The sequence below is a fragment of the Corvus kubaryi genome, unplaced genomic scaffold (assembly GCF_017639235.1).
Source record: "Corvus kubaryi isolate FWS band 111438036 unplaced genomic scaffold, C.kubaryi_AGA036_p1.0 66, whole genome shotgun sequence".
In the NCBI taxonomy this organism is placed as follows: Eukaryota; Metazoa; Chordata; class Aves; order Passeriformes; family Corvidae; genus Corvus; species Corvus kubaryi.
The window spans coordinates 34,670,377-34,695,983 of record NW_024582054.1 but is presented as its reverse complement, the minus strand read 5'-3'; positions in this window follow the sequence as shown (position 1 = coordinate 34,695,983).

The window sequence follows — 25,607 nt, the reverse complement described above, 5'->3', positions numbered from 1 at the left end:
GACACAGCCCTAAGCTGTGCCAAGGGAAATACAGGCTGGATGTTAGGAAAAAGTTTTTCACGGAAAGAGTGGTGAAGTACTGGAATTGTCTGCCCAGGGAGGTGGTGGAATCACCATCTCTGGGCGTGTTTATAAAAAGATTGGATGTGGCACTCGGTGCCATGGTTTAGTTGAGGTGTTAGAGCATGGGTTGGACTCGGTGATCTTAGAGGTCTCTTCCAACCTGGTGATTCTATGATTCTGTGGTGGAAAACTTCATGGCCACCACCACAAAGATTTGGTCTGGAACGAAACCCCCACACCAAAAAAAATCCAGATTTTATTTTACTGACAGTCTGGATGGGTGAAATCAGGATATAAAGGTGACACAGGGTGAGAGAGCAGCAAAATTATCCATCCAGAAACCCAAAATACCAAATTATCCCATTCTTTCCCCAAAAAACCCTCAAAGCCACAGTGCCAAGGATGTTTTGCTGAGCCTGAGAGCCCCTCAGCTCATTAAATATTCACTTTTCCCTAAAGAAACACGGCCCCCATCCAGCAAATCCAGCCCAGAACGCTATCAAACACATCTCTGATAAGAGAAAGGATGAGTGGCCTGTTTTCCCGGGATTGAAGAGTGCTCGTGAAGAGCCTGCTGGAAGCAGAGGAGGATGTCAGGAATAATCGAGCAGCCCTGCTGATGGGGAGCTGCTCAATTACCAGGGCTTTGATGTGGGAAGAAAACAAAGAAATGGGGGAAAATGCAACAAAAATAAAGGAAAACACTTCATATCTCACATGAAATAGTGAAACCTTCCCAAAACAAGCAGCATTTGAGATGATGGAACACTGGAAGGTTGTGGAAATAAAGGCTCGCACGAATATCCAGCATGGAGTGGTGGGAGAGGAGGGGAAGCAGCTCCAGCTGAGCTCCAAAGAGGATTTAGGGAGCTGTGGCTCCAGCCAGGAGAGAGATCCAAAGCCGAGGGATTTTCTAATCTCAATTTTAGGGGCTCAGATCTTCTCCAGCCCGGCAAGGAGGGGAATCTGGAGTGCAGGGAGGGCATTTCTGCATCCACACTTATCCCACAGGATGGTGGCTTCAAATCCCACATGAGGAAAAGCCTTTCCCAGGTAAACCCAGCCAGGCTGGCACCTGCACCCAAACTGTGCAGAACATTCCTGGAAAAGGGTTGGGATTCGGGCAAATCCCACAGGCTGCACCCAGCCCCTCTCGCCTGCTCTGCTTTAGGGTGGTGGTGCCCAAGCTCTGCCCTGGCACGTGGGAGCTTTGCCAGCTCTTTTCCAAACAAAGCCATTCCCTGCAGGAAAACTCATTTTGTGGTGGTTCCTATAAATTTCCCTCCACCCTTTCCTATCACCATCCCCTCATTATCCACTAGAAAGAATCATGGAATGCTTTGGGATGCAAGGGAATTTTAGTCCCATCCCATTCCTGCCCCCTGCCATGGCAGGGACACCTCCCACTGCCCCAGGCTGCTCCCAGCCCCGATGTCCAGCCTGGCCTTGGACATTCCAGGGATCCAGGAGCAGTCACAGCTGCTCTGGCAATTCCATCCCAGCCCCTCCCACCCTCCCAGCCAGCAATTCCTTCCCAATATCCCACCTAAATCTCTCCTCTTTTGGTTTAAAACCATTCCTTCCCCTTCTCCTCTCACCACCTGCCCAAGGAAAAAGTTGCTCTCCCTCTCTTTTATGTCTCCTTTAAGTACTGGAAGGCGACAAAGAGGAGTCTTCCCAGAGCCACTGCTTCTCCAGGCTGAAGGAAAACTTCCAACAGGGAAAAAGCATTTGGAGAGACTGAAAATCTCCATTAAATTAATTACAGCCATCAAAAACCCCCTCTGAGAGCTGCTGCTTTTCCAGACATGGTCTGAGGAGGAAAACACCCCAGAAACCACCTCCAGATGTGCTGAGGATGGTGCTGAGCCAGAGGTGGCTCATCCCATTTTCCCTGTGTTTTCTTTGGATTTAGGAATTCACTACTGACTGCAGCAGCATCAAATTCTCTCTTCTCACGTTGACTACTCCTGTCAGGTCCCTAAAATCCCACCCAGCTTCCCAGGAATCTCCTGGGTTTTTGGATTTTGGACCCACCACATCCTCAGGAAAAGCAGACGCGGTTTATTCACCTCTTTGAATCTCAACCCGCCCCGAGATCAGCTTTGTATTCAAAGCTTTGCTCCCAACTGGATTTTTTTTCTCCCACTTCTATTATTTGGATCAAGCCAGTCTGTGCTCCTTTAATGTTCCCCCCTCACCGTGGGCTGCCGGCTCCATCAGTTACACCCAGACCAAAATACGACTGGATGCAGCAGCAGAGATCCTTTGATACACTCAAATCCTTGCCCATAAATAAGCTCCCCACACCCAGGTGGGTTTGCTCTGAAGATTTTATCTGGCTCCCTTTGTGGATGCTGCTGAAAGTCGGGAATTGCAGGGCTTGGAGGAGCACATTTATTATTTTCCCCCCCCCAAAAAATGCCCTGTGTGTGCATCTCTGTGCAAAGCAACAATTCCTTTGGCTGACTAAAAATTCCGACAGGATTTGACAAAGCATCGGCTGCTTGTGTGTTTAAACCCACGACAACCCTGACATTTTATCAGGTTTTGCTCCAGGCGTTGGATAATTTCCATTACAATTTTAATATTTACAGAAATCAAGGCCCCAGAGGTTTCCCTGCTCAGGTATTTCATTCAAAGCACCTCAGAGGAAGTTGATGGGCTGGGATCATCTTTCTTCCTGGGTCAGGCTGGAACTTAATCTGGCTGACAGGAAAAATGTCTCTGGGAATACGAGAGCAGTGAAAGGAAAGCCATGGGAAACCTCCATTGGATAAAGCAGGAAACACGGGGATAAAGGATGAGGAAAAGGCTGAGGTCCTTCTTTGCCTCAGTCTTTAATAGCGAAGCCACTCATTTTCCAGGTATCTGAGCTGGAAAACAGGGATGGGGAGCAGAATGAAGCGCCCAATCCAAGGGGAAATAGTCGGGGAGCTGCTGCAGCACACGAATACCCACGAGTTTTTGGGAATGGATGGCATTCCCCCAAAGGCGCTGAGGGAAGCGCTCATGGAGCCCCTCTCCATCATTTTCCTGCAGCTGTGGTACCTGGGGAGGTCCCAGGCCACCACAGGATCCCAAATGGGACAAGAAGGGCTGGAAGGAGGCAACTCCAGGCCTGTCAGCCTGAGCTCAGTACCAGGGGAAGTCATGGAGAAGATTATCCTGGATGCCAGGAAAAGCAGGGGATCAGTCCCAGCTGGTTTGGCTTTGTCAAAGGCAGGGTCTGCCTGCCCATCCTGGTCTCCTTCCATGGCAGCAGGATGTGCTCGGTGGATGAGGGAAACACTCTGGGTGTGACTACCTGGACTCCATAAAGAATTTCCCACTGTTTCCCACAGAATCCTCCTGGAAAAACTGCCAGCTGCTGCCTTGGATGGGTGGATAAAATACTGGGAAGTGGTGGGAATGGAGTTAAACCCAGCTGGTGGTCACTCCCAAGGCTCAGTCCTGGGGTCAGTCCTGTTTTACACCTTTATTGCTGATCTGGATGAGGGCATGGATGCACCCCCAGCTCCAGAATTCCGCTGTTTGATGAATTCCACCTTTAATGTGCCTGGAGAGGAGTTTCCAGCAGCTTTTTTAGGATCTGAAAACTCCTGAAGGCTCAGCTTCCTCACACACCAGCCCAGCACCAGCTGCAAGGAGCCCTTTGTCCCACGGGGTGTCCCTGGCACAACCTCACCCCCTGCACCAATAAACACATCCCAAAAAGGACTTCTCCATGGAATTCTTTGCCACTGGCACTTTTTTCCCTTCCTGCTGTAAAACTACAGAGCTGCTGACCTGGACACACCACAAGTACTGCACGGAATGAACAGGACTGGTTTTAGATGGATTTACTCCTCCTGGGATCAGCCTCTGGATCCCTTCCAGCTCAGGGCATTCCATAATTCAATGTAGAATAAACAGATTTACCTACAAGCTTTTTCCACCTGTGCTGGGCTGTTCTCCCTCTGGGGTTGTGTCGTTTATTCCTGTGGATGTGAAGACAATGAAAGGTGGAGCAGCGGGATGAAATAAATATTTAGAAAATAGGGAAAGAGGAAAACCAGAGCCAGCCCAACCTTCTGGAACACATCAGTTTTATCTGCCGCGAGAAGAGCCACGGGAAGCTGCCGAGCATTCCGGCTTTTGGTGACTTATTGTGCTCTGAAAGGTCTGGAAATGGCATTAAACCAAGCAGCAGAATAAAAACGAGCTGGAATAATGGATCAAGGACTCACTGTGCAGTTTGTGGTCGGATGAAAGTCAAACAAGCAGTGGGCAGTTCGGGGACACGCCTGGAGCTCAAGAACATCCGAAAGAAAAAAATAAAGGATGTTTTTCACCTGTCATTGATGAAAAGCAAAGACTGGAACAAAACAAGGCTCTAAATAGAAGGCTCCAGATGGATCCTGGCTGACAGCGTGGAAGAATTTTCGTGTTCTGCCTCATAAATGCCAGGAATTTGGACGTTTTCACTCTGGACACCCTCCTGGGCACTCCTTCTCTCCCAGGTCACCTCCACAGGACAGGTGGCTCCAAGCCTCATCCAACTTGAATGAGTTGGACACTTCCAGGGATCCAGGGGCAGCCCCAGCTGCTCTGGCAATTCCAGCCCAACCCCTCCCCACCCTCCCAGCCAGCAATTCCCAATTCCCAAGATCCCATCCAGCCCTGCCCTCTGGCAGTAGGGAGCCATTCTCTGTGTCCTGTCCCTCCAGCCCTCATCTGAAGTCCCTCTCTGTGTTTCTTGTCAGCTCCTTCAGGTCCTGGAAGGTCACAATTAGGCCACCCTAAAGCTTCTCTTCTCCAGGCTGAACATTCCCAACTCTCCCAGCCTTTCCCCACAGCAGAGCTGCTCCATCCCTCGAATCGTTGGCTCCCTCTGGAAGAACAATTCCAACAGCAGGAGCACGAAATTGCTCCCTGGGAGCCACCCACCCTCTCCCCATCCCAAATCCATGGAGCTGCTCCACGGAATCAGCGCAACCCAACCCCAGCTCCTGAGGCAGCATGACCCTCAAAACCCCACGGGCACAAAGTGGCTGTGAAGTCACCGTGAAACTCCTCCGGGGATGTCGGGATTCTGGAAGTGCTTCCAGAAATTCCATCCCAAGCTGGAATGCGACCCAGACAATTCCTGTGGCAGCCACCTTGGCGTGGGGACTCCTGCCTGCCTGAGCCTGAGCACAAATTAGCAGGATCAAAAAGAGTGGGTATTCAAATCCTGGAATAGGATGCTGGATATCAGCAGGAATTACACAAAAATTGGCAATAAAGGCAAAAACTGGGAAGCAGCACAGGAAGGCTGGGCCTGTCCACAACGTGGATAAAGCTGGGAGCGGCGTCTGTAGGACTGAGGCTGCCAGACCTGCCCAGGACTCTCACACTGGTAATCCAATTTCCCCGCTGGAAGCGGTTTTTATGGAATTCCGTCATCGCTGATCTCCTGCCAACAGCCCCGAGAGATGATCCAAAGGTTTTGCCAACAAAGTGACTTTGAGCATCCCTTGCAGACGCAATTCCTGGGAACGAGCCTGGTGTGGAGGTGACCTGGGCAAACACAAACCAGGTTCAGTGAGGCACCGGCACCTCCATCCCAGGAAAATATTTCCTTTCTATTTTCCCAGGAAAATATTTCCTTTTAGTGCCTTTCTCCTGCCTCTTGTAGTGTTGGGAACATCCTTGGGAGTGGATCCTGATAACGATGCTATTTATGGAATCCCGGAATGGTTTGGGTTGGAAGGACCTTAAAGGCATCTCATTCCAACTCTCCTGCCCAAGGAATTCCTTCCATTAGACCAGGAGACACCTCCCACCCCACCACATATGGAAAAGGAAATATCCATATTCAACAATGGAAGAGCAAAGGCAAAGACTTCTCCACAGGAAAGCTCCAAAAAAGTGGATGTTTGCAGTTCCCTGGGAAGATTTCCTTGGAGCAGATGGGGATGGTGACATGGTCACACCATGAAGAGAGAATCCCATGGGAATAGGCCACACACTGGGAATTGGGAGTAAAAATTCCACTGGAAAATGAAGCAAGAGAGGAGGAACAAGGAAAATGAGGGAAACTGCAGCTCTGGGGGGGTTCATCCCATGGTTATTTCCACAGGATGCTGGATTTGATCCAGTGCCCTATTTCCCAGCCTCAAGCCACCTCAGCAGGAGCAAAACATTCCAGGTTCCTCACACACATCCCGGAGCAGCCACATCCCATCCCTGCGGGGAACCTCTGGAGCACCGCAAGGATGTGAAATTAACTCAACTCCTCTTCCATGGAAAACCCGGGATTCTGCACAGAAGAGCATCTGCCACAAGGAAATCACCCCAAATCCATGGAAAAGTCTCCTTTCAGCAGAAATTGGGAAAACTGTGTCTCGCTGAGGTTCTCTATTTTCATGGAATCACGGAATGGTTTGGGTTGGAAGAACCTTAAAGCTCATCCAGCTCCACCCTGCCATGGGCAGGGACATCTTCCACTATCCCAGGCTGCTCCAACCTGGCCTTGGACACTCCCAATGCCAGCACAACTTCCAGGAAAAGCCCTGAAGTGCTGGAAAACTTCTTGGAACTCTTTTGGTGCTGGCCCTTCAGAGCTGTGAGTTTCCCAGGAGAGATCCTTGGAAAACTGTGCAGTTCTTACAGCACACCTGGATGTTCTCCTCACCATCCTGTAGGAATGGCCACGCGAATCCCAGAAATGCTCATCACATCCCAGAACACTCGGTGTGGGGGGATGGATATTTCTGGATGACGGAGACACCAAAAAATCCTTTCTTTTCCATGGCAGTGCACCGTTGATGAAGATCCTGGAAAAGCAGGGAGTTGGCGGGACACTGGAGCCTTCTCAGTCGAGTTCTGATAGGAATCCAGGGTTAAAAATAAAAACGAAAATTTGGGAAAGAGCCAGGAAGTTCTCTTTGCAGCATCATCTGGGGCTGCTGATGTCCCTGAAAATCCTGGTGGTCACAGAGCTCCTCTGGGCTCTGTTTGAAACCTGTTTTTATTTCCTACCCAAACGAGCCACACCTCCACTTCCCAAGGGTTAATTTGCATTTTTATGGGATAGAAGCCATTCCGTATCCAGTGGTTCTTCCCTGAACACTGCTCCGGTTACTCTTTCCAAGGCATTTAATGTAATGAAGGGGAGATCGCTGAGTGTTCAGCCAGTGGGTTTAGTGAAGGAAATGTCGGAGCGTGTTTCATCCCGATGCATTAAAAATTCCAAATAATATTCCATCCTTTTCCTCATCGAACGCAACACCTGCCACTTCCCTTTCAAATACATGGAACACGCAGCCAGGATTCTGAATTCCAGCTTTGGCAGTGCTGGGGTCCTCACTGAGCAAGAATTTGATGGCTCCAAGAGCTGGTTTATCCCTAAAATGTGGTGGAATTTAGGGAGGGATGAGAAGGAATGAGCAGAAAGGTGGGGATGTGGCAGGGCTGGAATTTCAGAGCTGAGTCTCCCACAATCCTTCTGCCATCAGGAAAAGTTGCCTGCAAATCTTCAGTGTTGTCCCAGACCACTGGATAAAGGAAAATTTATGGTTTCCAAGGATTTTGTTCGGGCACCTCCAGAGATTTTTGATCTTTTTAAACAAAAAGTAGTTATGAAAAACTCTAAAGGGAGGGAAAAAAGCCACACCAACTAAAAAATTCCCTCAAATTTCTCTAATATGGGAATAAAATAATTAAGGATTAATAATCAATATTCTGGACAAAATGGGGCACTGCCTGAGTGGGCTGAGATGGAAAAACGGTTTCCTCCTGTTCAAATCCAAATGGGATGAAGGTCTGAAAGAAGAAGAAACAAAAGGAATTTATTCTTAGCTGGAAAATGTCTTTTTTAAGTGGGAAGAAAGCAGCACAGAATGGAACCACAGCAGATTCCCGGGATTTGGGGGGGGAAGCAGCTCAGTCTGGCAGCAGGAAGAGGCTGCAGGCATGGGAAAGATCTGGGCTCCTCCTTGTTTTCCTCAGGAATTCTGAAGGAAAGCATTGACTCATCAACACCACCTGTGAGCAAAGCTGGTGCCTGCTCAGGTCCCTGCCCTCCTGAAAATCCCATTCCAGCAGAGCTCTGCTGTCCCCATTCCCACCTCTTTGGTGGGAAAAACGCAGGAATGCATTTCCTGCATCCCTCAGCTCCAGTTCCAAGCAGATGGGACAAATCACGAGGTCACACCTTCCTCAGTGCTCCCAAAAATATTTCCAACCACTCCAGCAGAACCAGTGCAGGTCAACTCCAGGGAAGAGGAGACCAAGGCCACACCACCAGCGTTCCTTTTCCATCGGGATTTTAAACCTGAGGAGCAAAAGTTGGGACATTTTCCTCCTGTTGCTGTATCTCATTCCCACAGGCACTCAGTGCCTCCGCTCGGGATAGCTCTGAGCAGAGCCAGGCTATCCATGGGAATGGGGGTGGATTTTCCCTTCTCCCCACTCCTCAGGCTGCTCCACAATTCCAGGAATTCCCATTAACCCTCAGCATTGGAATGATTTGGGTGATAAGAATCCCCCAAACCTTATCAGGAACTTGCACGACCAAGGTGAGGATGGTGCTGAGCTCCTGGTGCCTCACCGAGGCGGGGATGAGAAACTCCAGCATTCTCTACAACCTTGGGAAACGGCTTCCCTGAAAAATCCTGGAGACTGAGAGGTGACTAAAGCCAAGCAGCTCACGATCCTTTCAACAGGAGTTCTGTGTGGGGCACTCGGAGCCCTCCCGGGATGTGACATCTCCCTGGGAGCGGGACATCCCTGGGAGCTCCCCAGCCCTCAAATTTGTGATACCCAGAGAACCATCCCCAAAAGCTGAGATGGGATCTGGGCTGACCCCTCCACTCCTCAAGGCTCAGCCCTTCCTTTGGGAGATCCAAAAGCACCTGAGGAGGGAATTTTCACCTTTCCGTGAGCTCCTTTGTGTCCATGTGGGAATTGTTCCCAACACCCTGCAGCAAGAGCAGCAGGAGCAGCGCCAGGGCTGCAGCTCAGTCCCTGCTGTGCTCACGAAAAGCTTCAGTACAATTTACTACAAGTGTTAAATTACTCCATGATTAAGTGCTGCTAAATCCTTTAGGCATAAAGCCATTGATCAAACCTTAGGCTGAGCTTGGTAAGGAGAAGCTCAACGGGAGGGTCTCCCTTGCCCTTTGCACTCTTCTCCTTTTGTACCCCCCGTCTCTGTGCAAATCAGATTAAATTGCTTTTGATCTGATTTTCCTCTGTGTGTTTATGTAGCAGCAGAGTGAACCTGCAAACTGAGCTTTGTTAAATTTCAATCAAACCTGGTTCTGCTGGCGCCTTCCACGAGGTTTCTTTAAGTGATAAAACCACTCCTGAGTGACCCCGGTTTGACAGCGCTGCAATTCCCACCTGGAAACCTTAACTCGGATGAGAAGGGGGTTGGGGATGAAGATTCCTTGGATAACAGGCTGGGAAGGATGGAGATGTGTGAGGCAGAGCTGGGTGGTGTTTGCAGCTCCATAACGCAGTGGAGTGGCACAACCCACTGGCAGCAGCAGGTAACAGGTACATCCCTTCCCTATCCATGGGATTTCTACGGAATGCTGCAAACAGGAGGCTGGAGAGAGCCCCAGGAGCGCATCCCCCCGGGAATTCGGGTGCTGCCTGCCAGAGATGCCACGGGCAGCACGGGCTGAGCCAAGTATTGGCTGCAGAAACCCTTCCTGACCTCAGCCCAGGGAATTGGGAATTACGGACAGCAGGGATCTGTTCCCTGGTGCCTGAGCGTGCCAAAATTCCTGCAGGGAACAGCCTGGAAGCACTAAATAAGTCATCACTCTTAATTAGCGTTGCAGATGGTTCTGTGCAGGGTTAAGCTGGGCAGGAACTGGTTTCAATGAGTGCTGGAGGGGCACGAGCGGCTCTGTGGGAGAAGCTGAACCCTTGGGATGGGATGGGATGGGATGGGATGGGATTCACCTGAGGGGTAACAGGTATCAGATGTCTTCTGCTGCTGCAAAAGGATCATCTTCCTCCTCTTGGAACGGAATAAAAATCAACTTCAAGCCCATAAAATCACCAGGAAGAGTTTGCAGAGGTTTTCTTGCTGGTCTCTCTTTGTGGTGTGTTTTTTAATGGAAGAATTTGGGCTGATTTGGGCAGAGGGAAGGTGGGAGGAGAGCAGGAGGAGCAGCAGCTCTGGCCCTGCACAGATCCTGCAGCAGCAGCAAACACCAAGAGGCACCTGCCCCATGGTCAGCCTTAAACTTGGCTCAACCCCACATCAAATCCAGGGCCCCTCACGGAAAGCGCCCATGTCAGAATTCCCCACAGAGGGTGGGTGGCTCCCAGGGAGCAATTTCGTGCTCCTGCTGTTGGAATTGTTCTTCCAGAGGGAGCCAACAATTCAAGGGATGGAGCAGCTCTGCTGTGGGGAAAGGCTGGGAGAGGTGGCATTGTTCAGCCTGGAGAAGAGAAGCTTTAGGGTGGTCTAGTTGTGACCTTCCAGGACCTGAAGGAGCTGACAAGAAACATGGAGAGAAACTATTTCCAAGAGCCTGGAATGACAGGACAAGGGGGAACGACTTCCCACTGCCAGAGGGCAGGGTTAGGTGGGATATTGGGAAGAAATTCTTGGCTGGGAGGGTGGTGAGGAATTGAAACAGCTTTCCCAGAGCAGCTGTGGCTGCCCCTGGATCCCTGGCCGTGTCCAAGGCCACGCTGGACATTGGGGCTTGGAGCAGCCTGGGACAGTGGGAGGTGACCTGGAAGAGAAGGAGTGCCCAGGAGGGTGTCCAGAGTGAAAACGTCCAAATTCCTGGCATTTATGATGTAGAATATGAAAATTCCCTGGAATCTGCTGGGTTTAAATCAAGGGTGGGAGGCTCCAGCTTTGGGGTTCAGTGGAGCAGCTCCATGCGGTGTCCCCATGCCAGGACATCTGTGAGGCTGTTCCAGCCCTGCCCAGCAGCCCCTGCACAGCCTGCATCAATCCCAGCTTCCACAGAGACCGAGGGGATGCGACGGGATCTGCCCCGAGCAGGAAGGCAGCAAAGCCCAAAGCTCATTAAAGAAAAGCTTAATTGGCATCATCCGCTGTGCACCAGGCTGTGATGTATTCCAGGAGCTCAAGGATGGGATCCCATGGATGGAAAGAGGGTGGGTGCTCCCCGGTGAAGGGTGTCTCCCAGCTTCTGACAGCAGATTTGGGGGTGGAATAGTTCCTGGAAAGGAAAAAGAGAAGGATTGATGCAGAGTGAGAGAGTGGAAAATATCTGGAGCAACCTGGGACAGCAGGAGGTGCCCCTGCCCATGGCAGGGGATGGAACTGGATGAGTTTTAAAGGGCCCTTCCCACCCAAACCACCCCAGCACCCAGCAGGGTCCCATTCCCAGGGCATTCCTTTACATAAAGTTATGGAATCCCAGAATCCCAGAATGCTTCGGGTTAGAAGGGATCGTAAATCCCATCCAGTGCCACCCCTGCCATGGGCAGGGACACCTCCCACTGTCCCAGGCTGCTCCCAGCCCCAGTGTCCAGCCTGGCCTTGGGCACTGCCAGGGATCCAGGGGCAGCCCCAGCTGCTCTGGCAATTCCAGCCCAGCCCCTGCCCACCCTCCCAGCCAGCAATTCCCAATTCCCAATCTCCCATCCAGCCCTGCCCTCTGGCACTGGGAAGCCATTCCCTGGCTCCTGTCCCTCCAGGCCTTGGCCCCAGTCCCTCTGCAGCTCTCCTGGAGCCCCTTTAGGCCCTGCAAGGGGCTCGGAGCTCTCCCTGGATCCTTCCCTTCTCCAGGCTGAAGGTGCCAGCACCCCCAAGCTGCAGCTCTGCCAAAGCTTTGTAGGACGTTTGTTCCCGTTCCACACATTCCAACAGAACATTCCTTAATTCCCCTTTCTAATGCAGATCAAGCAGCTCCGCTTTTTCTCCTCTGATGTGTTAATTTCTAGAAACCAGACAAAAGTCTATTTAATTTCAACTCCAGGCTTGGTGGAGAAGTTTTCCAGGAGAACAGAGGAAGGAAGAAGAACATCCCGGGAAGCTTCTGAGGACCCAAAGGTTGTTTGTTTATCTTTGAACCTCGTGCCAAGACAATAAACCACAATCATCCACATTTTCTGCGTGAGGTTTCCAGCCCTGTAAACCCTTTATGCAGGAACACATCAAACCCCTGCTCCCTGCCAATCCCGCCTGTTGATAAGGAACGAGCAGGCAAAAAAAAACCCCGGAGCTGGGGGACTTGAAAGTGCTCATTAAAAGGCTTTGTGCATCCCTATCAGGGAAATGCTAATTCGGGAAGGCTGATTGATACCCTCGTGTTATCAAATTCCAGCCACGAGGAAGCAGCTCTGGCTCACCTTCAGTCGCTGTTGTTAACACCCCCACCCCCCCCCCAAAAAAAGGAAAAAAAAAGATTTCTTCTTTAAGCAAGCAAAACCGTTTTAATCCTAAAAAGCACGGGAGGCTTTCGTGTTCTGCACACCTCGGTTGTGCCCAGCGCCCACGAGGCTCAGGGAATTATTTCAATATATTTGAAATTGGCTCAGCCACGCGGGCTGCAGCATTCCCTTAAAATATTTCCAGGCGTGCGTTCCTAGGATACCCTTTGGAGTATCCTGCCAGGCTGGTGGGTGCTGAAAGCTGCTGATCCCGAAAGGAACTTTCTGCCAAGCCCAGGGCTCCCTCCTCCAGGGCTCCTGGTCCCAAAATCCTTGGAAAATCAACACCAAAATTCCTGTAAAAGCAACATCAAAATTCTGGTAAAATCAGCATCAAAATTGCGGGAAATTCAACATCAAGATCCCAGTGAAATCAGCATCAAAATCCCAGTTAAATCAGCATCAAGATCCCAGTAAAATCAGCATCAAAGTCCCAGGAAAATCAACACCAAAATTCCTGTAGAAGCAACATCAAAAATCCGGTAAAATCAACATCAAGATCCCTGGAAAATCAGCATCAAGATCCCAGTGAAATCAGCATCAAAATCCCTGGAAAATCAATATCAAGATCCCTGGAAAATCAATATCAAGATCCCTGGAAAATCAACACCAAAATTCCTGTAAAATCAATGTCAAGATCCCGGTAAAATCAACATCAAAATCCCTGGAAAATCAACATCCTTCAGCCGTTTTTAATTTTAATTTCCATGCTCATCAGTGTCACATTCTAATAAACAATATTTTGGCCTCTTTGTTAAAGCTCTAACTCCTCTGGATCACAGGCTGGGATTGGTGTAAATTTAGGGTAAAAATATCCATGGATCGAGGGAAAAAATTGAAAATTAATCACTTTGCCCAGCAGAGCAGAGAGGTGCAGGGCCAATCTCTGCGTGCACACCTAAGGAAAAGAGAATTTACCCCAACTACTCATATAAAGGATTTTTTAATTTAATTTAATTTTAATTTTATTTTCATTTAATTTTCATTTCACAGTAAAATCAAGGAGCTACACCAGGTTTCCAAGCCCAAATACTCCAGGATTTCTCAGATTTCCTGTCCTTTTCCCCCTACTTTTGGAAAAAGGAGAGACTTTGGCCTTACCCACCCCCCGAAAATGACAGCAGCAAATCCTGGCCAGCCTGGGCCCAACCAGCCACCCCCTCATTAATTAGTGAAGCTAAATTAGGAAGGGAACACTTTGCAGTTTAATCAAACCACAACACCGCGATTAATGCTCTGAAAGTTTGGGAAGGGCTGACCCAGAAATGAATTGCCAACGGAGCAGGGAGCAAAATTAAAAGGGGGAATGTGTCGGGGAGAGGGAACAGCGTTTCCCAAAGAGCTCGGGGATGTTTGCACACCGATGATGGAAAGGATTTCCCTGCCCTGGAGCCGAACATCCCATATTTCACAGTCAGGCCCAGACTTTGCTTGACGTGGGGTTTAAATGAAGCTGTCATTTGACCCAGCTCTCGCTGAAAGTGAAGGATTACAGAGCCATTTATCCAGCTTTTCCCTGGAAGTTCAGTTCATGCAGCAAACCTCAGGCATCCCTGTGTCCCCTCTGTGGTGGCACAAGTCCTGTCCTGTCACCCAGAGATGGGCACCAGCCACGGCAGCTTTGTCAGGGACACATCCCTGGGTAAGGAGCAGCAAATCCATGAAAAATCCACTTTTCTCCCATTCCAAGAGGAGTCTCCACTCCAGTTTCCATCATGACAATGCTGCCCAAGGTTCAGCCGAAGCTGTCACAGGAGCTCAGTGGCACCTGCAGCACCTGAGGGCGCTGGATGGGGTTAAGGAGAGTTTGGTTTCTAACAAGGTTTTCATTTCTACTCGGGAGTGTGGGGAGGGGGAATTGAGTCAGGAGTTGTCCATGTTGGAAGTGGTCCTTAGATCGGCCCAGGTCACCTCATCCCATCCTCTTCTAGGGGATATTTCATCATCACAGAATCCCAGAATGGTTTGGGTTGGAAGGAATCTTAAATCCCATCCAGTGCCACCCCTGCCATGGCAGGGACACCTCCCACTGTCCCAGGCTGCTCCAAGCCCCGTCCAACCTAGCCTTGGGCACTGCCAGGGATCCAGGGGCAGCCACATCTCTGAGAATTCCAGCCCAGCCCCTCCCCACCCTCAGAGGGAATAAATTCTTCCTGATATCTAAGCTAAATCCACCATCCCTCATCTTAAGGTCATTCCCTGTGTCCTGCCCCTCCATCCCTTGTCCCCAGTCCCTCTCCAGCTCTCCTGGAGCCCCTTTAGGCCCTGGAAGGGGCTCTGAGCTCTCCCTGGAGCCTTCCCTTCTCCAGGTGAACATTCCCAGCTCTCCCAGTCTGTCTTCCACTGTGAAGGAAATTCCCTGCTCCCACGGGAGTCTGGGCACCCAGAGCTGTGCCAGGGACGTCCAGGTGATCCCAACCCACGGCCGACCCCATCCCAAATGCCACGGCAGCACCCAGGAGAGCCAAGGGGAAGGGAAGGAGCCCTGGCAGGGCCCTGCCTGTGACCACAGCATTCCAAGCCGTGGAAGTTTATTAATATTCCTGCTTGCCCTGGGTTTTCCCCTCCGCAGTTCATGAAAAAGGATCCAGATTTACCTTGGTGTAAAGCTGTTTATCCAGCTCTTAATTCCCTGGAATAGCTCAGCTGAGAGCCCTGCTCTGTGCACCTCAATCCGGGCTTTTCTCCATGCACCTGGGGACAGCACTTGGAGAGGGACATCCCAAAAATCCTCAGCAGAGGCAAAAGTGAGCAGCCAGGAGTTGTCTGCTGGAGCTGGGAGTGCCACTGGGCAAACCCCTCATTAGCAACAGGCACGAAGATTGGGTTTAGTGGAGGTAATAAATCTCAGGGCCACGAAATCCAGGTAATTAAAGGGGTTGTGGATAAGGGAAAATGAGGGCAAGGAAATACAGGCACAGATCAGGATCATTATCAAATTCCTGATGTTTCCCACTGACTCACTTCGGCACAGCTCGGACTTGAGAATTTCCTGGGATGTCCGAGTGGAGGAGGACAAAAAGGGAGAACTGGGAAGCTCCATTCGGGATTATTCCACTTCAAACCAATCTGAAAATTTGGGATCACTCCGTTTGCAACAGAAGAGTTAAAAAATACCGGATTTGGGGAATTTTCTGGGCTCCCAGGACACAGACACAGCAAGAAACCCATCAGAGACCCTGCACACAACGGATCCCTCACAGACATCACTGCAGGGCTGGGAATTTCTTCCCTGAGGGCACAAATATTCCCAAATCCCTCATCCTGCAGCTGGGCCGAGCCAGCCCAGATCCCCTCCCTTAAGGATCCATTCACCATTTTCCTTTATAAAGTGATCCCTGTGATTAATCATCCCCACTTTTTAACCACTGCCAGGTCCCATTTATCCAAGCCCAGCTCCCACCTCCTGGAATGTGCCGTGTCCCTCCTGTCGAAATGAAGGAGTGGCATCATTAGACACCGAGTGCCATTAAAATGCCGTCAAGGGAACAACCTCACCGATGAAGCCGCTGAGTACTGGGAAAATTTACAATTCAGGCTAAGAAAAATAGAGGGATTCATCCAATTTTCCACAGAAAACATTTAAAAAATCACTTTTAATAACAAATGGCCATCAAGGAACTGCCTTAGAAATGCTGGAGCCCAGTTAAATGTGAGTCCCTCAATGCCTCAGCTAAAAAAAATTCATATGAATATAAAATGTGACTTTTTTAAGGAGATGAACATATTTATTAATCACTTTAACTTCCAGGAAATAAATGTCTCGTCCATTCCCGAATTGCAGTGAGCCTGAATCAAATCCAGAGATTAAAACTGGCTCTGCATGGGGTCCCCAGCAGAACAAACCCTCCCAAAATGAGCAAGTTCAGCTCCCATCATTACCAGGCACTTTTTTCTCTGGTAAATCCTAGGAAAAAAGGGGAAAAAGTCCTGTAATCATAACCAGGCACAAATCGAAACTCCCTTTGCAATTCCCTCTCTTTGTGAGTTCACAAAGATTAAAAATCCCATTTCAGAAAGAAACACAACACCCAAAAAGCCAACGAGTTTCACCAAAAGGGAAGGGGAAGGGATTGAATATCCTGACCCTAAACCTTGCCTCCTACCTCTTAGGGGCAGAGCGATGGGACTGATCCTTGCCCGCCCCAACAACCTCACAGAAATCCTCCCAAATTCCCGATAAATGCCGCTCATGGAGCCTTCCCAGTGTTTTGGGAGCAGCCAGAATTTGCCTGGATTCATGGCATGGGAGGAGAATTCTTTGCCTTGTGTGATTCTCTCACTTCCAAACCAAACCCTCTCCACCAGAGCCCACAAAAAACTGGAAATGGGGATTGGAAATCCAGCCACCGGAAAAGGATGGGACATGTGGGGATGGAGTTATTTTACAATGCTGGAGGAAAGTTGGGCTCAGCTCTTCCTCAAGCCTCTTTGTGGAGCAGAAACTCTGGCAGTGACCACCAGCAGCTGTTCATGGGGCATTTGATCCCTGGTTAAATTGTAAATTAAGATTTTTCCCCTTTAATAGAAGGGCAGCCTGCCACAGTCGGTCTTGATGTGACCATAAAGAAGGCTCAGGCATTCATTTTCTCCCGATGAAATATAAATTTCACTTTGTCTACTTGAACAGTTAAGTCTCTCACTAGTAAAACTCCGGGAATTTACAGTTTATTTTAAAAGCCCGTGGAGGAGAAGCAGAGGATCCAGAGCTTTATTGAGCTGGCTGCAGCTTTATTTCCCAGCTATTAAGGAGTCGTTCATTACCCCCTGCATTATTCTAACATATGGATTTCTCACTAAGCTGGCTGCAAAGTCACTCCGGAGCCCAAATTTCAAGAGGAATTCGAGCAATGAGGAAAGAATCCTCCTGCAGCAATCCCGAGCAAGGCCTTAGGATCGTGGATAAATTTCCCGTCCATGGAAGTGGATGGATGGGGCTTGGAGCAACCGGGGACAGTGGAAAGGGTCAGGGGATGGAATGAGATGATCCTTAATGTCCCTTCCCACCCAAACTCTGGGATTCTATGATTTTATAATCATGAAATTCTCCAGAGAATTCCCTAAAAACCCATTTAGCAGGAGATGTGGGACAGCCAGCAGAAGCCGCACTGGGCGTGCTGGAGACCTGGGTGCTCAGTGGTTGATTTTATCCTTGGAAAATCCATATGAAAGGAAATGTAACCAGAAGGAAATTGTCTTTAAGCTTCCCAAAGTTTCCAGCTTCTCCTCGGAGCAGCGGGATCTGCAGAGGACACACGGAACGGCCGCGGCTGCTTGGCAATCGCGAGTGGTTCTCGTCGCCAGCGCCGTTTACCGGTGTCAGCTTCTTCATCCTCCTGGCAGAAATATTTCCAGTTCATTCATGGGAATGTGACAGAACGCAGTGGGAATGTGCTCTGCCCGTAGGAGCAGCACCCACCCCCAGCACCGTGGGCGCTCTGGGGGGAAAAACATTCCCTTTGCCCATAAATTAGGGAGCGGAGTGACCGGAGAGGACAGAAAAGGAACAAATTCGGAGCGGTGGGAACCACTCTGGTTTTTTCTCAGGTTTTCATCTTCAGCATGAATGTTTTTCTCAGCTTTTTTCGTTAAGTGAAAGTTTCATCTGCTTTTCATCCCAAATCCACTCACATGGACTTTCAAAGGGATCTGTCAGAAATCCCCCCAGCTCTCACTAAAAGCTTCTCTCCAAAAAAAAAAAGAGCTTTTTATTCCAAAGCTTTTCGCACCATCTCTCAGCAGCCAGGCCACAAGTGCTGCTGTTAGAGGGGCTCCTATAAATCAGGTTTGCCCATCCCTGGAAGTGTCCAAGGTTGGATGGGATTTGGAGCAACCTGGGATAGTGAAATGCGCCCTTGCCCATGGCAGGGGTAGAATGGGATGGGATTTAAGGTCCCATCCAACCCAAATCGCTCTGGGATTCTCTGATCCTATGAAATCCCAGCCTTTACTAACTCACAACATTCCCAACCTTTTTTAAACCTTCTCACAGGAATAAAGGACCACGAAGCCAAAAAAAACCATCATTCCAGAGGCCAGAGTTCCTTGCAGGACGCTGAGGGGATGAGCTGTGGGGCTCCCCACTAACAACTAAAAATAGAAGCCCCAACTCAGAGCGCAGCCATAATTATATAATTAGGGCTATAAAGGGACACTGTGTGGAACCTTAATTACTGCACCATGAGTCAGCCTGGCTTTAATCTGAGTTTAAGTGGCTGGAAATTGATAAATCTCATAGCGAACACACCAGGCGAGTGACCACCCCAAGGCAGCCCCAAGCTTATGGTTTGGTTCAGCAGGGGGGAAAAGGAAATAAATCATATTTTGCAAGGTGAGTGTTCATCCCATTAAATTTAGTAATAAAGCAAGGACTCAATAATACTCTCACAGGCGGCTCTCAGGTTGAGTGGTTAATGGATTGTTGGATATTTTTTATGGGCACTGCAGGGTCTGCCAGAGCTGCCCAAGATGAATGATTGGAGTCAGTTAAACCCCAAAAAAAACCCTCAGTAAAACCTCAAAACCCACAAGCCTTTAGGTTAATATGCAATTATCAGCATAAAAAATATTCTGTCCGCTGAACCAGCTGTAAATTCCCAATATTTAAAGGCACCCATCACGCTGGGCAATGATTTTCCCGTTCGCACGTTCCTGCCTGCACAATTCCACCTTAAATTCCTGCGCCGAGCCCCAAATCCTGCAGACACCCAGAGCAAAACCCTCCCAGCCCAGCTGAACGAATGCATTTGTCTCCTGAAATTCGCCATGGAAATGGAGCATTGAAGGAAGAGGGAGAGACAGGAAAATCACGGGTTCCCAGTGACACTTCCCACAACGGCTCCCTAATCCGCCGTGCCGTCCTTTCAGCCCGAGCGCCACCAAGTCCATTCGTGGGACGGGAGCATTAAATCCGTCATTTTCCAGGGAAGCGGCGACGGCATCGGAATCTGGTGTTTGAACAGAACTTTTAAATTATGTACTTGAACCGCTCGATTTGTTTAATCAAGGTCAGCGAGCGCCCAGAACTCGGGGCCGGAGCTTTGACGAGGGGGAATTACCGTCAGCGGCGTCCCACAGCCAGCGGCTGCGGGAGAGTCACGCTTCTCCAAGAGCCTGAAGTGACACTTTAATTATTTGGGCAAATTTGAGCTGCACAGAGCGTGTGGCTGCTGCTGCTCCACACATTTTGTGGATGCTGCTGCTCCACATTTTGTGGATGCTGCTGCTCCACACGTTTTTCCAGCACGGCGCATCAGCACTCGGCTCCAGCAGCAGGATTTACCCCACAGCCACGGATCCCGTAACTACACAAAGCCACCTTCCCCAGGTCCAGCAGGCTCCAAAGCAAATCTACAACAATTATTATCCCGTTCTGACCTGGTTTGATCCTGTATTTTCACATCCTGGTGTCCAGAACTACACAGCTCATGAGTGATGCACTTGAGCTTTGTTTCCATTGAATCCCAGAATTCTGGGGTTGGAAGGGACCTTCAAGACCTCTCAATCCCAAATCCTTGCTGTGGGCAGGGACACCTTCCACGAGACCAGGCTCAGAGCTCCAAATTTTCTTTCAAGAAAATCCTTTTGGGCAGAAATCTTTAAGGAATCTACGGGAAAATAATACAAATTTTTAAGAGAGAAGGGAAATGGATTCCCTGGAGCTGCAGATTCAGCTTTGCTGACAAGCGCCCAGGAAAAGCTTTGTTTAAGGAATGAACCATGGGAAGCACTTGTGCCTTTGGCATTTCATCGGTCACTCACAGGAGAGCAGGGAAGAGCAGGGAATGTCTTCCTTGGAAAACCCAGCCCTGAGCTTCCCCCAGAATGGGGGAAGGAACATCCCCCTCTTAGAAGGTTTCCTGGCCAGGGAGGGACAGTGGGGTGACCACAAGCCACAGGTCCAACACGCTGCTCCTGGGGAAAGAGAAATGGAGCTTTGGATCATTTGGGACCATTAAAAGACAAAAATAAGGTTAAATAAGTTAAAAAAGAAAAATCATGCAAATCACCTCCATGTCTGGCCATTACACAAGGCCACCTTCCCCAGGTCCAGCAGGCTCCAAAGCAAATCTACCATAATTTTTATCCCATTCTGACCGGGTTTGATCCCATATTTTCACATCCCAGTGTTGAGGCATCCAGGACTACCCAGCTCATGAGGGATGTATTTGTACTTTTTTCCCATTGAATCCCAGAATGGTTTGTGTTAGAAGGGACCTTCAAGACCTCTCAACCCCAAATCCTGTTGCTGTCGTGGTGTTGCTTTCATGCTTTTGGGGGACAACGAGGTAAATTAGAGACATGGAGGTGAGGTGAATGGAGAGGCTGAACAGCAGGGAAACTTCTCCCTCTGATCCCAAGCATTCCCCAACACAGCCCTGGAGGTCTCTCCGCAGTGGGCAGTCAGGTGAATCTGAAGGTTTAACGGGCAGTACTCGCTGCACACACAAATTCCAGGACACAGGGCAGATATTCCTTGAGGAAGAGCATCCTGAAGGACAAAAATCAGGAGCAAAAATCCAGCCTGGAATTAACAGAGGCCGATGTGGATGTCAAATGTGGAAACGTGGCTTGGTCACCAAGCCAGATCTCCAGATTTAATTGGGGCACTCCTGGGATCAGCACCAGGACATCTGGCCTTGAAGGAATTTAGGGACCAAGAGCTCTTCTCCTCCAGGTCAGTGGATCCTCCTCTTCCACAGGGACATCTTCCCTCGAGACAGCTGCTTCCAGGTCTTTCCAGCTCCCCTGTGCTCTGAGACAACACCGTGGTTGCACCCAGAGCTGGAGGCTGAGGGGAACAAGGACCCCCAGTTTTGGTCAGGACTCAAGTCCAGAACTTTGGATCGAGGGGTTTTGGCTGCTGGAATTCTGATGAAGGACAGGGATGGAGTCCCACATCTTCTCCCTCACAGAGGGAGAATCCCAGAATTGTTGAGGTTGGAAAAGCCCTCCCAGACCATCGAGTCCCAGCTGTGCCCGATGCCCACCTTGTCCCAGCCCAGAGCTCTGAGTGCCACCTCCAGGAATTCCTTGGACACCTCCAGGGATGGGAGCTCCTCAACTCTCTCTTCCTGACCTCCCCACACTAATGCAAAGCTTCCCAGTTTTTCCCTCAGTGCTCAGAGGAATAGATTTCCAGGGAAAAAGCAGCTGCCCTCCCTTCTGCCAAGTGGAGAAAAATGATCCCATTCCAGCTGCGTTGGAGACCAGGACCTCGGAATTATCCTATAACAGAGGAGCCGTTAGCTGAAACAATATAGGCAACAGGAGGTTTGTCACATCCCAAACACAGCTCCAAGAGCTCATGAAAGGATTGTAAAGGCAAAATTATTCCATTAATTTAAAACTACGGCTGCCTGGCTCTCTCCATAAAGAATCCATAGATCCAGTGCCTGGAGCAAATCAATAACGCAGGAATTTGCCTGTTAACAGAGCAAAGAAAACTGAAAGTACTGAAATATGAAAAGACCCTGGGGGTGCTCTCAGAGGGGAATTCAGTGGTAAAGACTCTTCCGTCCCTGGTTCTGATCTTCCATCCCTGCCCATCAGCCAGGAAAGGGGTGGAACCATCCCGGAAAATGCCTGGGATCAGTCATGGGGAGCTGGGAATGAGCTCTTAGTCCTGGAAGTGCTCGGACATAGAACATTACCCAAGGCTAATGGACAACAATTCCCTGTCCTGAAGGTGTTGATGGCCCCATCTGTCACCTCAGCCTCGTGGACTTCCCTTATCCAAGCTGACACATCCATAATGGCCCCGTTCCGCTGGAAAAGTCAACCAAGGAATGAGATTTACGGGGATGTTTTCCAGCCGGCAGAACACGGAGCCGTGGCTCAGTCACGCCAGGGCTGATGAGCTGCTCCCTCTCCCACCTCCTCTGCCCCTGCTCTCACCGCCAAAATCCACAAAATCCAAGGGGAAAAACGGGAGATGTTTGTGAAATCCCTCTGCAGTCAGCAGGGAATGATGGTGAAGCCAGGTTTATCTGCTCATTCCCACAACGCAGTTGGGATGTGGGCATCCTTAATGACTTTAACGAGGAATTGGATACATATTTAATTGGATACATATTCATTTATTAGAAATTTTAATCCCACTGCTCTGACTCATCACTGCAGCAACCTGCAATTCCTGGAGTGCCTTCGGAAGGAGCAGCAGAGGTTCATGGTGCTGATCCAAACCAAGAAACCCCAAAAATTAAATGTTTTTCCTCAGATACGAGTAGCACTGAGGGACTGCAGGGGGATCGTGGGATCTCCATCATGGGACATTTTCTGGAAGCAGGATATCAACCATGATCAATCCATGATCTTTCCTGGGATAGGGTGATGGGCCAGGAAAAATCTTTTCCATCTGCTTGGGCTACACTGGATTTCCCTGTGTTCTGCACCACACCCCGTATTTTATGATCCACAGTCTCATCAATCCTGCTCAGGAGATTCCTTTCTCTAGGATTCTGGGAATTTAGCTCCTGTGGCTGTGTTTTCCCTCCAAATCCTTAAGTTTAGCTGTTTAAGCCAAGGAGTAATTTTTAAGTAGTATTATTAATATTAATATTAAATAACTGCAAAACTCAGGTTAGTGCAAGGTTGGATAATCCCGAGGGAGAAGGTTGGAACTCGTAGCTGGGAGCTGGAAGGGGCCCAAATCCCACAGGTCACATCCACCCCAAGGCATGGACTGGTTTCCAGGATGTATCCCAGCAGATCCACGAGGAGAAAGCCCCAGGGAGAAGCTGAGTCCGAGGGCGAACATCAGGCTCGGAGAGAGGAGGAGATTATTCGATTCATCCCTCAATCCTCTCCCACATCCAGAGAGAAAACACTGTCCTGCTGAATTCCACCGGCTCCTCTGTGCAAAGGCTTTTTCCCACTGGTTTGGGATCGAGTTGTTGAGATGTCGAAAATCATCTTCTAAATGTGGCACTGGAATCCACTTCCAGGAATATTCCTCAGGAACGAGAGCAGGACCCACAAGCAGTCACTGCAAAGACCCAACTCCTGCTTTCCCCTTTTTCCGCCCCTCCAGCTGGGACAGTGGAGAGGGGATGAGGATCAGCAATTTGCTCCTTGATTTTGTTTTCCTCACTCGTCTGGGAAACACTTGTCCAACCTTTCCTTAAAAAACTGCGAAGATTGCCCAGATCAACCTCTCCTGGGGTTGAGCTTCACTAAAACAACTCCGAGTAACTCCAGAGTTACTCCACCACCTCATAACCAGTTCCACCCCATTTTCTACCCCACCTCTGTGAAAAATAGCAGTTAAGACCTGATGGAAATTCCAAGTACCCTCATGCTTCAGTCTGGATATCACACCCCCTTATCTGATATCTCCAGAATAAGATAAAGAAGGAAAATCTGCCCTGCTGCCCTCCTCAATCTCATTTTCTTTCAGCACAAACAGGACCTGTTCTCGTTTAAAATGGCTTTGGACCCAAACTGTTTATTTTCTCTCCGTGTGCTGCAGCCAAAAGCCTCAAAACCACAATTTCCACTCTGATCCCATTATCCCCCTTCCTGATTCCCACAGATGGAAAATACCCTGGATTAGCAGTTTACCAACTGTTTGTCCCTGGGAGAAGCCATGAAACCTCCTTGGCAGGGGATGGGGAGGTCACACCTGAGAGCACTCGAAGCTGAGCCCACAAAAGGAGGAAAACTGCAGAACTGAAGGGTTGGATTTGGGAATTCCATCCCTTGAGTGCTGCAGTCCTGTGCAGGTGTCCTGGCTACGCAGAGCTGAGAAGTCAAGGAAAAGATGCTCAGGTGCTTCTGAAGCTGGAATGAAGAATTCCCTGTCCTGTTGAGCACAGGGGACACTTCTTTGCTGGGAAGCTGAGGGTGTTGGATGTGGTGTCCCAATCCAAACATTCCTGACCACAGCCAGAACAGGAAGAAAAGGAAGAGAAGGCCAGGAAAGGTGAGGATTTTTCCTTCCCTCACTTTTCCCTCCACTGATTTTCCCCCCCTCTCCCTTTTCCCTCTGCCACGGTCCCACAACACCAAGAACTAATTTAGTGCCACAACAGTAAATGTTATTTATTCATTTCCACTACATCTGTGCTGCCTTTTTATTGAGTTCCTTATTTTTAGTGCACTCCTGTTTCTCCTCCAGGGCAGGGAGATAATTGTTCTCTATCTCTCTGTAATTGCAGCAAATTCTCATTAATCAATACAACACCAGGCAGGAATTTCCTGATGAAATCCTGCTTTAGTTGACACCTGAGCTCCTGAACGACTACAAGACAAACCCAATTATCTCCTTGGCTAAGTGAAACTGCACACTTTGGAAATGAAAAGCTCCTTTCCAGCTGAGTCCATCGAAAGGATGGAAAACTGGGATGAAAGGCTCAGACAGAGCCCTTTAGACCAGGCTTGATGCCTTTACAGGAAGCAAAGCCTGGCTTAGGAATTTAACAGTTTCAAGCTAAAAATTTGCCAGGCTAGAAAATGTAAGATGGGGAATTTTGTAATTAAGAGCTGTTTGAGGATATTTATTGATAATTTGCTGGAGTCTTACGTTACTTATATCCACATGGAAGAGCTGTGTGTGTGTCACACAGGAACCTGGAGCTTCTCTGATTCCTCCATCCATTTTGCAGCCCAAAGGCAGAAATTTCTACCTGCAGAAGTTCACACAAGGAATCTGTGACAACCAGGAACTGGGATAATCATGGAATGGTTTCGTTTGGAAGGAAAAATCATCTCATTCAGCCCCCTGGGCAGGGACACCTTCCACTATCCCAGGTTGCTCCAAGCCCATCCAAGCTGGCCTTGGACACTTCCAGGGCTGGAACATCCACAGCTTCTCTGGGTAACCTGTTCCAGTGCCCCACCACCCTCCCAGCCAGGAATTCCATCCCAATATCCCATCTAACCCTGCTCCCTTTCCATTTGAAGCCATTCCCCCTTTTCCTGTCACCCCACGCTCTTGCAAAGCTGAAGGGGTGATGGATAAATCCCAGCACAGATTTGAAAGCATCCTCCCTTTTTCCTGGGGGACAGGGGCAGATCAATCCCCCTCTGGAGCACAGTGTCCCGCTGATTTTTAAGGATTTAAATAAAAGTTGTAGCAGCCCAGTGTAAGGATCCTTCCCATCCACAGGAGAATGCACACCCAGGGCAGGAGCTGCCTGAGGTTT